The sequence below is a fragment of the Oncorhynchus mykiss genome, chromosome 11 (genome assembly GCF_057628025.1).
Source record: "Oncorhynchus mykiss isolate SJ-2025 chromosome 11, ASM5762802v1, whole genome shotgun sequence".
In the NCBI taxonomy this organism is placed as follows: domain Eukaryota; kingdom Metazoa; phylum Chordata; class Actinopteri; order Salmoniformes; family Salmonidae; genus Oncorhynchus; species Oncorhynchus mykiss.
This window is the reverse complement of record NC_143032.1, coordinates 57,719,264-57,734,529: the sequence shown is the minus strand read 5'-3', so window position 1 is coordinate 57,734,529 and position 15,266 is coordinate 57,719,264. Positions and strand designations below refer to the sequence as shown.

The following is a 15,266-nucleotide window of genomic DNA, read 5'->3' as shown; positions in this document are numbered from 1 at the left end:
AGATGATGGATGGATCAATGAGCAATGAAGTTTACACAAGACTGGTGAGTTCTGCAAAAACAACACTTTTGTAGAGAGACACAGAAATCTGAAGATAAAACGTGAAGTTATTAAGAAATCAGAATGCTCTGCCTTCACATTGACAATGAAAAGTTATGGTGCATTTATTTTCCTTCCCACCCAAACATGCAGAGACAGGGTATAAGCTCAAGCATGGCCCCGTAATTACTGTTCACTGTATCCACCAATCCATGCATGAAATTCCTTAGCTCTCCGTTTGATTCTGTAGTCAAACCCCACTAATTTTTCCACTCCCAGCGCCAGTCTACTGTGCAGATTCACCAAGCTTCTCTCCATGGGGGTTCAAGTTGAAGTTTTATTAGTCGTATGGACATGAAGAACCAAAACAACAATAGGAGAGCACTCCGGTGAATAAACTTAACTAAACCTATTTGTATTGCCTCACAAATTTTGGGGTATGAGTCCGTCTTCAGCATGCATAGGAGGCAATGTTATGACAACAATACAGGCCACACACAGGTGGGCATAACAGGTGGGCATAGTTGTGGGGGAAACACACACGCACACAGTATATTGTGATGTTAAAGCCTATAGGAGGGTATATTTGGCCTACAAATGTATAGCCTTCCACAAAAAAACAAGAATAAGGAACATAACTCATTGAGACCTGCTGGGGCAAGATTTCCCAAGTGGTCTAACCAATATGTCTCTCTTTGGAGAAGTCATTTATCCCAATCTCCTCCCCTACATGGCATCTTCACCATTTCAATTCCCATATAACGCAAGGTACTTAGTTCAAGATTATGGCTATTGAAATGCGAGGTTGCAAATGGAGCTCTTATGCTCAAAACTCCTTGTCTTCAGTTCCCGTTTGGCCTTTCCCACATAATAAAAATAGAAGATCAAATCAAATGTATTTGTCACATGCACCGAATACAACAGGTATCAACTTCACAGTGAAATGCTTACTTACAAGCCATTGTCCAACAATGGATTTAAAAAAAAAGGAAATAGTAACAATAAAATAACAATGCTATATACAAGGTAGGTAGGGGTAAAAGTGACTACACAATCAGGATAGACAGAGTAGGAGCAGCGTATGTGAAAAGTGTGTAAGTGTGTCGACATGGACAGTACCAGACAAAAGTTTGGACACCTACTGATTTTACTTTATTTTTACTATTTTCAAAAATTGTAGAATAATCGCACTTGTTGGCTTCGCTCTGCGGTCCAACTCATCTGGGTTGAGGTCGGGTGATTGTGGAGGCCAGGTCACCTGATGCAGCACTCCATCACTCTCCTTCTTGGTCAAATATCACTTACACAGCATGGAGGTGTATTAGGTCATTGTCATGTTGAAAAATAAATGAGAGTCCCACTAAGCTTAAACCAGCTGGGATGGTGTATCGCTGCAGAATGCTGTGTAACCATGCTGCTTACATTTTCCTAGAATTCTAAATAAATCAGACAGTGTCCCCAGCAAAGCATCCCAACACCATCACACCTCCATGCTTCACGGTGGGAACCACACATGCAGAGATCAGCCGTTCATCTAATCTGCGTCTCACAAACACATGGCTGCTGGAACCAAAAATCTAAAATTTGGACTCATCAGAACCAAAGGACAGATTTCCACCAGTCTAGTGTCCATTGCTCATGTTTCTTGGCCCAAGCAAGTCTCTTTTTCTTATTGGTGTCCTTTAGTAGTGGTTTCTTTGCAGCAATCTGGCCATGAAGGCCTGATTCACGCAGTCTCCTCTGAACAGTTGATGTTGAGATGTGTCTTGAACTCTGTGAAGCATTTATTTGGGTGCAGTTAACTCTAATGGACTTATTAACTCTGGGTCTTCCTTTCCTGTGGCGGTCCTCATGAAAGCCAGTTTCATCATAGCCATTGATGGTTTTTGCAGGTGCACTCAAAGTTCTTGAAATTGTCTTAAAAGTAATGATGGACTGTCACATTTATTTTTGCTTATTTGAGCTGTTCATGCCATAATATAGATTTGGTCTTTTACCAAATAGGGCTATCTTCTGTATACCACCCCTACCTTGTCACAACACAACTGATTGGCTCAAACGCATTAAGAAGGAAAGAAATTCCACAAATTAACTTTTAACAAGGCACTCCTGTGAATTGAAATGCATTCCAGGTGACTACCTCATGAAGCTGGTTGAGAGAATGCCAAGAGCGTGCAAAGCTGCCATTAAGGCAGAGGGTGGCTACTTTGAAGAATCTCAAATATATTTGGATTTGTTTAACACTTTTTTGGTTACTACATGATTCCATATGGCTTATTTCACATATAGTAAAAAAAATATACAAAAACCCTGGAATGAGTAGCTGTGTCCAAACTTCTGACTGGTACTGGTATGTGAAAGTGTGTGTGGTGTCAATATGCATGTGTGTGTTTTATGTTTGAGCGTATGTGTGAGCGTGTGTATGTTGGTTTAGTATATGTGAGAGTGTGGGTAGAGTCTGGAGAGTGTGCATACAGCAAGTTTTTTTTTTAAAGAGTGCAAAAGAAAAAGGAGTTCAATACAAATATTCCGGGTAACCATTTGATTAACTGTTCAGCAGTCTTATGGCTTTGGGGTAGAAGCTGTTCATGAGCCTTTTGGACCCCAGACTAAACCCTCCAGTACCACTTGCCATGCGGTAGCAGAGAGAACAGCCCATGAATTGGGTAGCTGGAGTCTGAACAGTTTTAGGGCCTTCCTCTGACACCGCCTGGTATAGAGGTCCTGGATGGCAGGGAGTGCCTTGCAGTTAGTTGTCAACCAGTTGCCATTCCAAAGTGTGATGCAGCCAGTCAAAATGCTCGCAATGGTGCAGCAGTAGAACTTTGAGGATCTGAGGGCCTATGACAAATATTTTCAGCCTCCTGAGGGGGAAGAGGCATAGTCGTGCCCTCTTCATGACTGTGTTGGTGTGTTTGGACCATGATAGGTCCTTAGTGATGTAGACACAGAGGAACTTGAAGCTTTCGACCCACTCCACTACAGCACAGTCGATGCGAACGGGGGCGTGCTCGGCCCTCCATTTTCTGTAGTCCACAATCAGCTCTTTTGTCTTGCTGACATTGAGGGAGAGGTTGTCGTCCTGGCACCACTCCTGCCAGGTTTCTGACCTAATTCCTGTAGGCCGTCTCATCGTCATCGGTGATCAGGCCGACCACCGTTGTGTCGTCGGGCAAGCTTAATGATGGTATTGGAGTCATGCAAGACCACGTAGTCGTGGGTGAAGAAGGAGTAGAAGAGGGGACTAAGCATGCCCATCTGAGAGGCCCCCGTGTTGAGGGTTAGCATGGCGGATGTGTTGTTGCCTACCCTTACCACCTGGGGATGGGCCATAAAGAAGTCTTGGATTCAGTTGCAGAGGGAGGTGTTTAATCCCAGGGTCCTTAGTTTAGTGATGAGCTTGGAGGGCACTACAGTGTTGAAGACTGAGCTGTAGTCAATGAACAGCATTCTCAAGTAGGTGTTCCTTTTGTCCATGTGGGAAAGGGCAGTGTGAAGTACAATAGAGATTGCGTCATCTCTAGATCTGTTGGGGCGATATGCAAATTGGAATGGATCCAGGGTGTCTGGGATGATGGTGTTGATGTGAGCCATGATCAGCCTTTGAAAGCATTTCATGGCTACAGATGTTCGCTCTAAGGGGTGATGGTCATTTAGACATGTTACCTTGGCATTCTTGGGCACAGAGACAAACTTCCGGTTTGAGTTTTTAAGCAGGAATCAGGGGGATAGAGTTATGGTCAGATTTACCAAATAGAGGGCGAGGGAGAGATTCGTATGCATCTCTATGCGTGGAGTAGTGATCTACAGTTTTTCGCCTCTAGTTGCACAGGTGACATGCTGGTAGAAATTAGGTAAAATGGATTTCAGTTTTCCTACATTAAAATTACCGGCCACTAGGAGCGCTGCCTCTGGGTGAGCATTTTCTTGTTTGCTTATGGCACCATACAGCTTGTTGAGGGCGGTCTTAGTGCCAGCATCAGTTTATGGTGGTAAATAGACCACTAAGTAAATAGTATTATCTACAGCTTATCAAGAGGTATTCTCCTGATTGGAGCAGAAACTCGAAACTTCATTAATATTAGAGATCGAGCACCAGCTGTTAACAAGAGACAGCCCCCCGCAACCTTACCTGAATCGGCCGTTCTGTCCTGCCGATGTATAGAAAAACAGCTGTGTATATGTTTTCCATGTTCAGCCATGACTCTGAAAAACACTGGATATTACAGTTCTTCAGATCACGTTGATAGGATAGTCTCAAACGGCGCTCGTCTAGTTTATTCTCCAATGACTGCACGTTCGTCAATGGAACGGAGGCTAGAGGTGGTTTATCCACTTGCCAACGTAGACTCGTCAGGTATCCTGCACGCCAGACTCTAACGCCTTTTTTTTTTGAGTGTCAGGGATTTGGGCCTGGTCCTGGATGAGCAGTTTGTTCTTCGCTTCCGACTCATTGAAATAGAGATCTTCATCCAAATCGAGGATAGTGATCCCTGTTGATGTCCAGAAGCTCTTTACAGTCATAGGAAACGATGGCGGGAACTTTTTATGTACATAAAAAGGTAAGATCAGCAGAAAAAAACTCCACAAAATAACACAATTTGTCAGGAGCCCGTAAAAAGACTGCTGTGTCATTCAATTAGAGGAACACTTAAGGAGATATACAACATATTTAAAGTTACAGGTTATTCAACCTCAAACCTTTATCCTGTCACCCGAATGGAATGGATAAGAGAGCTCCCTCAGATCATGCCATAACAGTGAACGTAGTTGTGACAGGGGAAATTGCCACCTAGAATGATAGACATGAAATGCTATGCTTTTTTGGGGACCTTAAGCAAGTCCTTAAATTTGGGGGTCTTTTACAGGAAAAACCTCAGGACGGATTCAAACGCTTTACCAAAACTGGGGTCACTGTGAAATAATGCGCCAATTTCTATTAACGGGGCGGCAGGGTAGCCTAGTGGTTAGAGCGTTGGACTAGTAACCGGAAGGTTGAAAGTTCAAACCCCCGAGCTGACAAGGTACAAATCTGTCGTTTTGCCCCTGAACAGGCAGTTAACCCACTGTTCCTAGGACGTCATTGAAAATAAGAATTTGTTATTTAACTGACTTGCCTAGTAAAATAAATAAAAATTAACCACTTCCTTGATCGACCAGGAAATGGGACTGTAGGTGGACAACAAAGTTGCAGAGGGAGGAATTCCTTTCAAGTGGTTGCAGTAATGCATTGTAATGTGTGTGTGCGGCATGTATGACTGCCTTCAGAAAGTATTCATACTCCTTGACTTATTCCATATTATCTTGTTACAGCCTGAATTCAAAATTGATTAAATATATTCTCACCCATCTACACACAACACCCCATAATGACAAAGTGAAAATATGCTAGAAACCTTTACGCATTTATTTACAATTTATTACAGAAATATCCCATTTACAAAAGTATTCAAACCCCTGAGTCAAACCCCTGAATCACCTGTGAGTCTTTCTGGGTACATTTCTAAGAGCTTTCCACACCTGGATTGTACAATAGTTGCACATTATTCTTTCGAAAATTCTTTAAGCTCTGTCAAGTTGGTTGTCGATCACTGCTAGACAGCCATTTTTAAGTCTTTCCATAGATTTTCAAATCAATTTAAGTCCAAACTAACTAGGCCACTCAGGAACATTCAATGTACTATTTGGTATGTAACTCCAGTGTAGATTTGCCCATGTGTTTTAGGTTATTGTCATGCTGAAAGGTGAATTTGTCTACCAGTGTCTTTTGGAAAGCAGACAGAACCAAGTTTTCCTCTAGGATTTTGCCTGTGCTTAGCTCTGTTCTGTTTTATCCCAAATCCCTCCCTAGTCCTTGCCGATTACTTTTATACCCTTATTTTACCAGGTAAGTTGAATGAGAACACATTCTCATTTACAGCAACGACCTGGGGAATAGTTACAGGGGAGAGGAGGGGGGATGAATAAGCCAAATAGAAGTTCGGGATGATTAGGTAGCCATGATGGTATGAGGGCCAGATTGGGAATTTAGCCAGGACACGGGGGTTAACAACCCTACTCTTACAATAAGTGCCATGCGATCTTTAGCTACCACAGATAGTCCGGACACCAGTTTAACGTCCCATCCGAAAGAAGGCACCTTATATAGAGCAATGCCCCCAATCACTGCCCTGGGGAATTGGGATAATTATTTATTTTTTAGACCAGAGGAAAGAGTGCCTCCTAAGGACCTTCCAACACCACTTCCAGCAGCATCTGGTCTGCCATCCAGGGACCAACCCTGCTTAGCTTCAGAGAGAAGCCATCAGTGGGATGTAGGGTGTTATGTTGCTGGCTAAAGCATACCCATAACATGATGCAGCCACCACCATGCTTGACAATATGAATGTGGTACTCAGTGATGTGTTGCTGAATTTGGATTTCCAAACATAATGCTTTGTATTCAGGACAAAGATAATTTATTTGCCAGTTTATATTGCAGTTTTACTTTAGTGCCTTAATGCAAACAGGATGCATGTTTTGGAATAGTTGTATTCCTTACAGGCTTCCCCTTTTCACTCTGTCAATTAGGTTAGTATTGTGGAGTAACTACAATATTGTAGATCCATCCTCAGTTCTCATATTACATCCATAAAACTCTGTAACCATTTTAGTCACCATTGGCCTCATGGTGAAATCCCTGAGTGGTTTCCTTCCTCTCCGGCAACTGAGTTAGGAAGGACGCCTGTATCTTTGTAGTGACTGGGTGTATTGATACACCATCCAAACTGTAATTAATAATTCACCTTGCTCAAAGGGATATTCAATGTCTGCATTGTATGTTTGTTTTACCTATCTACCAATAGATGCTCTGCTTTGCAAGAAAACCTCCCTGGTCTTCGTGGTTGAATTTGTGTTTGCAATTCACTTTCTCGACTGAGGGGCTTACAGATAAATGTATGCTTGGGGTACAAAGAGGTGGTAGTGATTAAAAAAGTCATGTTAAACACTATTGCATACAGAGTGAGTCCATGCAACTTATTGGGACTTAAGCTCATTTTTACTCTTGAACTTATTTAGGCTTGCCATAACAAAAGGGGTTGAATATTTATTGACTCAAGAAATGTCAGCTTCTCATTTTGTATTAATTTGTAAAATCAGAATTCCATTTTGACATAATGGGCAATTGTGTGTAGGCCAGTGACACAAGATCTATATTTAACCCATTTAAAACGCAGGCTGTAACAACAAAATGTGGAAAAAGTCAAGGGGTGTGAATACTTTCTGAAGGCATTGTATGTCTAGGTGCGTGTGTGTGCTAAGGTGCAGGGAGTCAGTGCAGGTGCTCAGATCAACCCGATAGTAAGGGAGTGAACAGCTTGTGGCTGGGTCCTTGATGATGCTATTGGGCTTCCTCAGGCACCATTTTGTGTAGATGTCTTGGATGGGTGGGAACACGACCACAGTGACATACTGAACCTTCTTCACCACCCGCTGGAGGGCCTTGCGGTCATGGACAGAGCAATTCCCGTACCAGGCTGTGATGCAACTGGTCAGGACACTCTCGATGGTGCAGTAGTAGTATTTGGAGAGGACCTGGCTGGCATGCCAAATTTCTTCAGCCACTTTAGGAAGTAAAGGCACTTTTGCGCCCTCCCGACAAGAGTGGTGGTGTTGTTGGTCCATGTCAAATCCTCGGTGATGTGGACTTTCTCAACTGCAGGCCCATTGATATGGACCAGGGCGTATTCCCTCCTCTTCTTCCTGTAGTCAACAATCAACTCCTTTGTTTTGCTGATGTTGAGGGAGAGGTTGTTGTCCTGGCACCACAATGCCAGTTCACTTACCTTCTCCCTATAGGCTGACTCGTTGTTGTTGGTTTTCATGCCTACAACCATGTTGTTGTCTGTTCAATTTTGAGGACTTAAATGTGTCAAATACACCCAGTTATGATGCTTTCACATGACGGCAGCAGTCACATTTGTTAGGTCCTTCGATTTTTCCCAAGTGTACAACTATTTTTAGTTGTTATGCACACTCATTATTGTATTGCAGCTGATCTCCATTTCAAAAGATGTGTAACTTCAGTCTATTTTTTCATATACACAGAGTAAACCAAACATTAGACTACCATACCCCATTCAAAAGGCATTTAAATATTTTGTCTTGCCCATTCACCCTCTGAGAAGCACACATATATAATCCATGTCTCAATTGTCTCCGGGCTTAAAAATCCTTATTTAACCTGTCCCCTCCCCTTCATCTACACTGATTGAAGTGGATTTAACAAGTTACGTCAATAAGGGATCATAACTTTCACCTGTATTCACCTAGTCAGTGTCCTTAATGTTTTGTAAACTCAGTGTAAGTTATACATAATCTACATTCGAGAACATATAGCTAAATTATTTAACGCCACAACTTTCCACATCAACAGCAAGCAACAATAATGATGTGCCAACCCAGCAGCCCAGTAAATTAGAGGGCAGGAAAACTCTTAACTCCCTTTCCTACAGCTCAACAGAACAACTGTTTTCCTGGTGAACTCCTTAAGGGAATGCCTCTTAGCTCAACCATCCATTCTCTCCCTCTCATTTCAAACCAACTTGGAGTAACATTTTAGGGTGCATTGACACTATCCATTCGTACCCTGCTTCCAAAGAAAGGCAACATCAGCAACACTAAAATTGAGAAAGCGGGCTTTAGGGACGGACCGTTGATTTCATATAGTGAGTTTCACTGAGGTGTGTACTACAGAAAGTGAAGGGAGAAATGTTCCTTGCAACACATAGGCCAAAAGGATGATACCCAGATGGAGTGTCATGGACATTATCCTTTACCTTAATTCACATAGCAAGAGATGGTAGATCTCAGTCAGTTGTTTTCAAGAAGAGTCACAAGTAAGGATTAATCGGCAAACAGCACAGTCACCTGTTTGCATTGTATATGCTATTCTCCCAGTAAGTATGTACCCCTACCTGGGATTGACAACAGAGGGGCCGAAATCAAAACCTGTAACTGAAACCTCTAAGCAGTGTTCTTGTACAGCAAGAAAGCCTAATTCAATCAATAAGTATTTGAGAGCATGTTTGTAAGTGGCTCTGGTTGAGAGCGTATGCTAAATGTAAATGTTTGTTTCGCACTTAACACTTTTTTTGTGTACATTCAACATGTGCATTCTTGCCACTGCATGTCATTTTTGACTGAGCTCATTCTCAAAAACCCGTTTATAGTTTTCTTGTTTTTGTTTAACAGAACACCTCTGGAGTACTGAAGCATCTTTCCCCTAAAAACTATCCAAAGATGCTGAACCTGAGGGAGATGGACTATGATGGTGTAGTGACTTGGCTGGTGTAAATCAGGATTCTTCCCTCTTGAAAAGATTGGAGATGTTAGGATGGGTGATGACTTCATTACTCCACTGGAAATGTTGCAGAGAAAAGAAGTGATGTGCTATATATAGAGAGAGCAGGGGCGTGGTGGTCCCCTTCGTCTGATTTCTTCTAAAGCAAAAGGTGACCCATCTACCTTTAAAGTATGACACCCTCTCATTTTTTAAAGGTAAGGGCACCGACTTCCAATCTCGCTGGTGTAAATGAACCATGCTAAGGAAACTAAAACTGTTCTTCAGACATTCATTTCAGATGATTGGCTATTTTGAAGATGCACTCAAGCAAATTATTGCGCAAAAGTGTTTTATGTCAAAACAAGCACCGACTTGTATTTGTAATTTGTCAGTAACATAGGTGAGGGAGGAAAAGGCTATAGAATATATTTGGTAAAGCTTGGGAATGACAAACAATGATCAAATCAAACATTAGAAAGAAAACAGAGTAAAATACATTGCATAGCCACCATGCCCTAACATTTCTTGATTTAAAATGCAAACGATGCACAACCCTATGCCAAATGTATTTACATTTTGCATGTCACACTGACCTAGGGTCATTTGAATCCTAATGTAAGTTTATGTGTGGGCTAATTGAAGAGATCAAGCAGGAAAGTCACAATAAATTCCAACAAATACTGACAACTTTAATGTTATCTCTCTAAGTGTTAGCAGTGGTGACTGAGCGCCCACAGATGGCAAATCAATCGCCCCCCACTCTTCCCAACCAATGAAGCACATGAAAAACAAATTAAAATATAAAAATACCACCAAATGTTAATAAATTGTCAACCGACTTCACAAGAGGGAAAACAAAATTCTAAAATCTGTGAAAAAGGGGGAAAGAAAAGCTCTAGTCGCGTCATTAGTGTCAGGGTTTGTTTCCAAACTAGAAACACATGCCCTCTAAGGACTCCATATAGGAGGGGGGTCTAGTGCTACTACAGACTGTAAAAAACACAAACAAAATGTCCTTGCTGAGACCTGTGTGTATCTGTCAAAATGTGGATACCTGATACAGATCTAAATCATGCTAGATACCTCCCTAAAAGTTATTCTAACCGCACGCTCTGTGCCGAACATGTAGCCTTAATAAGTAATGATTCCAATTCCCACCTTGGAAAAAACCTACCTTCTTGAGGGTCGACGAAACAGCCAGCGTAGAAAAATGTCGTACTCAGAGTGCGAGATTTGATGTTAAAACTTTACAAAAGCTTGAATATCCAACGTCGTTAACTTTAGCCCGTAAAGACGCTCCAGTATTAAGAGGAAACTTTTAGAAGAGATTTGCCTTTACCCACGTTTACCCTACTTGCCTAAAATAAAATAAAATCCGCAAGGCATCAAGAGAAAAATCGCTCCTGAGAAAAGCGTGCCCCAATCCCAGATCATAGAACTCAAAATGTCAGTAGCTACGTAGAAAGAGGAAAACATTTAGCATAGGCCTACATCGGCTACAATAAAATATGATTAAGTCTAGTTGTACTTTTGTCACAATTCTCCCCTACTCCAGTTCTAATAGATTTTAGAATCGATAGAAGATCCGTTCGTCTTTTATCATTAATCCATTTATTCACGAGAAAAAGCAAACCGGCTCAAATATTCCTTTACTATGATTTTACTGTCCGATAGACCAGAGGGTAAATGTATAAAAAATAAAAAATAATTGTGCGCTCATGCCTATCTAACTTCTCTCGACTCAGGCTTCTCCTCACCACCCCGGGTCAAATGACTGCATAGACAACGAGATTCCGGACTCGTGGAAGCCTTCCCCCCTAGCATCGCATAGCAAATGCCTTTTCGCATCACTCGGATTGAAGAAACCTGGCTCCCCCTGCCATCCCATCCACAACACCGCTGTAGCGTACCCATAGAGGACTATAGTGTCCAAAAAACTATTTTAGCATGGACAGCGCCATTGATACTACGATGTGCCAGATGTTAATTACATTTTTTAAAAACATTTATTTAACTAGGCAAGTCAGTTAAGAAAAAAATCTTATTTACAATGACGGCCTACCTGCCTTGTTCAGGGGGAGAATGAAAGATTTTGTAACTTGTCAGCTCGGGGATTCGATCCAGAAACTTTCCGGTTATTGACCCAACACTCTAACCACTAGGCTACCTGCCGCACCAAAATATCTATTTGTGAAATTGACTTGTCATTTCAATAAGCATAGGCTACTGAATAAAATCTGGGTTTATGATTGTAATTCAACTTTGCCATGAGTTACTGAGCTAGATGCAGGTAGTTTATAGCCCCCGATAGGCCTACATCTAATTTCAGGGTCCACAATAATACTGACAATAAATATGGAGAATGATACATTTGCGATGGAGCTGTGACCATGATCACAATTCATAACTTCCAATTAATGAACTAAACATGGTCATGAATAATTGCATAATAACACAAGGCTACAACAACAATCAACTTAAATTATAGGCTATTTATTAAATCAGTTTGCCAGCTCCAGGTAGGCTACACAAGTGGCACAAATTGATTTGCAATGACTCCAGCGATATCATAATGTCAACATATTTTTTTGTATCAAATGGTAACGTTAGGCTACAATAGCCTTCAATGGCATAAATAACATGTATAGACTACTTAATGGCCAACAGATGCAAATGTATCATTCTCCACATTTAATGTCAGTTTCATTGTGGACTTCGCACCCCCCATAACAGAAGCACAGGAGGGAGTTCCATAACATCCATTTCAAATGTCCACTCGCCGCGGCGGGGCTAGAGACCCAAAAACTGAGCATTCGTAAAACCCTTAACTTGATACGGTTTTCCATAAGCAGACATTAGAATGCAGTTAACTTTAAACCAGCTCTGAGCGAATTTATCTAAAGTGCTCTAATGCACCTAATGTTGTTTTCCAATTCTTTGTCGCTGTTATTTCTTGATGCGCACGTTCATATGTTTTATGGGAAGAGGGTTGGAAATAGATGTCTCTATAATGACAATCTAAATAGCCTACGTACAACTGGTAAAAAGTTAGCATGAATTGCGCAAGTGACTCAGCTGCCGGCTCCAGCGCTCTCTTAACCAGTGCTCTCAACACACATACAGCCCTCCAGCCAACCCCACCAATCACTTACTCACTCACGCAGCAACAGCCAGCTCACTGACTAATAGTCAGCAGCAGCAGCAGGCCACGGTGAACTACAGTACGTTACAGCCTTATTCTAAAACTGATTAAATAAATGAAACATCCTCATCAATCTACACACAATACCACACTATGTCAAAGGGGGAAAAATGTTTTTTATATATTTTTTTCAAATGTATAAAACATTAAAATCAGAAATACCTTATTTACATACATATTCGGATCCTTTGCTATGAGACTAGAAATTGAGCTCAGATGCATCCTGTTTCCATTGATCATCCTTGAAATGTTTCTTCAACTTGATTGGAATCCACCTGTGGTAAATTCATTTGATTGGACATGATTTGGAAAGGCATACACCTATCTATGTAAGGTTCAGTGACAATGCATGTCAGAGCAAAAACCAAGTCATGAGGTCAAAGGAATTGTCCATAGGGCACCAAGACAGGATTGTGTCGAGGCTAAACATCTGGGGAAGGGTAACAAAACATTTCTGCAGCATTGAAGGTCCCCAAGAACACACTGGACTCCATTATTCTTCAATGGAAGAAGTTTGGACCCACCAAAACATTTCCTAGAGCTAGCTGCCCGGCCAAACTGAGCAATAGAGGGAGATGACCATGTTCACTCTGACAGAGCTCCAGAGTTCCTCTGAGGAGATGGGAGAACCTTCTCTGCAGCACATCACAAATCAGGCCTTTATGGTAGAGTGGCCAAACGGAAGCCACTCCTCAGTAAAAGGCACATGACAGCCTGCTTGGAGTTTGCCAAAAGGCACCTAAAGGACTCTCAGATCATGAGAAATAAGATTATCTGGTCTTATGAAACAAATATTGAACTCCTTGGCCTGAAGGCCAAGTGTCACGTCTGCAGGAAACCTGGCACCATCCCTACGGTGAAGCATGGTGGTGGAAAAACATCCCCATCATGATGTGTGGATGTTTTTCCACGGCAGGGTCTGGGAGACTAGTCAGGATCGAGGAAAAGTTGAACAGAGAAAAGTACAGAGAGATCCTTCATGAAAATCTGCTCCAGAGCGCTCAGGACCTCCAAATGAGGTGAAGGTTTACTTTACAACAGGACAACAGCCCTAAGCACACAGCCAAGACAACACAGGAGTGGCTTTGGGACAAGTTTCTGAATGTCCTTCAGTGGCCCAGCCAGAGCCCGGACTTGAACCTAATCAAACATCTCTGGAGAGACCTGAAAATAGCTGTGCAGCAACATTCCCCATCCAACCTGACAGAGGTTGAGAGGGTCTGCATAGAAGAATGGGAGAAACTCCCCAAATACAGGTGTGCCAGGCTTTTAGCGTCATACCCAAGAAGACTCTAGGCTGTAATCACTGCCAAAGTTGCTTCAACAAAGTACAGAGTAAAAGGTCTGAATACTTATGTAAATGTGATATTTCCTCTCCTTCAACATCAGCAAGACAAAGGAGCTGATCGTAGACTACAGGAAACGGAGGGCTGAGCACGCCTCCATTCACATCGACAGGGCTGAAGTGGAGCGGGTCGAGAGCTTCAAGTTCCGTTGTGTCCACATCATTAAGTATCTATCATGGTCCAAATACACCAACACAGTTTTGAAGAGGGCACGACCACGCCTCCTCATACTCATGAGGATGAAACGATTTGGCATGGGCCCTCAGATCATCAAAATGTTATATAGCTGCACCATTGAGAGCATCTTGACTGGCTGCATCACGGCTTGGTATGACAACTGCTTGGCATCCGACCGCAAGGCCCTACAGAGGGTAGTGTGTACAGCCCAGTACATCCCTGGGGCTGAGTTCCCTGCCATCCAGGACTTCTATACCAGCCTTCTATACCGGTGTCAGAGGAAGTCGCCAAAACGTTAAGACTCCAGCCACCCAAATCATAGACTGTTCTCTCTGCTACCGGATGGAAAGCTGTACGAATGCACCAAACCTGGAACCAACAGGACCCTGAACAGCTTCTACCCCCAAGACAATCTGCATTGACTTTTTGCACTAACTATTTTGACTCGTCACGTACGCTGCTGCTACTGTTTACTATCTGTCACTTTAGTCCTAGTTATGTGTAAATATCTACCTCAATGACCTCGTACCCCAGCACATTGACTTGGTACTGGTACCCCTTGTATATAGCCACATTATTGTTACTCTGTCATGACTTCCACCAAAGGTGGCTCCTCTCCCTGATCGGGCAGCGCTCGGCGGTCGTCGTCGTCGGTCTACTAGCTGCCACTGATCCCTTTTCTTTTTCAATTGGTTTTGTCTGTCTTGTTGCTCACCTGGTTCTAGTTTAGGTTATTAGTGGGGTATTTAATCTCACCCTACCCTCTTGGGTTTGTGCGGGATTGTTCATGTAGCTGTCATTTGTTTGGGTTGCGTTTTGGTTTGTTCTGTTGAACAGGTGTTTTTTCTGGACTGCGTTCCTGTCGTTTTGTGGCTACTGTTGTGGTCCTGTTCCTGTTCTTTGTACTTGTAAATAAACACCCTTTCTTGCAATTTGCTCTCTCCTGTGCCTGACTCCCACCTCTCCAAGGGAGAACCTGACATACTCATTGTGTATCTGTTATTACTTTTATTATTCCGTGTTTTACTTTTCTATTATTTCTCTATTTTCTTTCTCTCTGCATTGTTGAAAAGGGCCCGTAAGTAAGCATTTCACTGTTAGTCCACACATGTTGTTTACAAAGCATGTGACAAAGAAACATTTCATATGACCTACAAAATCCAGATGTAACCCTAGC

The 15,266-nt window shown here is 42.3% G+C and overlaps 1 protein-coding gene across 12 annotated transcripts in view; it reads right to left on the bottom strand.

Moving 5' to 3' along the window:
• fgfr1a (fibroblast growth factor receptor 1a) overlaps positions 1–11,431 on the bottom strand; it is a 43,494-nt gene extending 32,063 nt beyond the window's left edge. For 5 of the 12 annotated variants that reach the window (XM_036935832.2, XM_090190579.1, XM_090190576.1 and 2 more), the window contains exon 1: positions 10,523–11,148. The gene's annotated coding sequence lies outside the window, so the exon portion shown is untranslated. Of the gene's footprint in view, positions 1–10,522 lie in introns of all 12 variants that reach the window. The other 7 variants (XM_021621443.3, XM_021621446.3, XM_021621445.3 and 4 more) reach the window with 2 other exon arrangements.
• Positions 11,432–15,266: the final 3,835 nt, after the last annotated feature.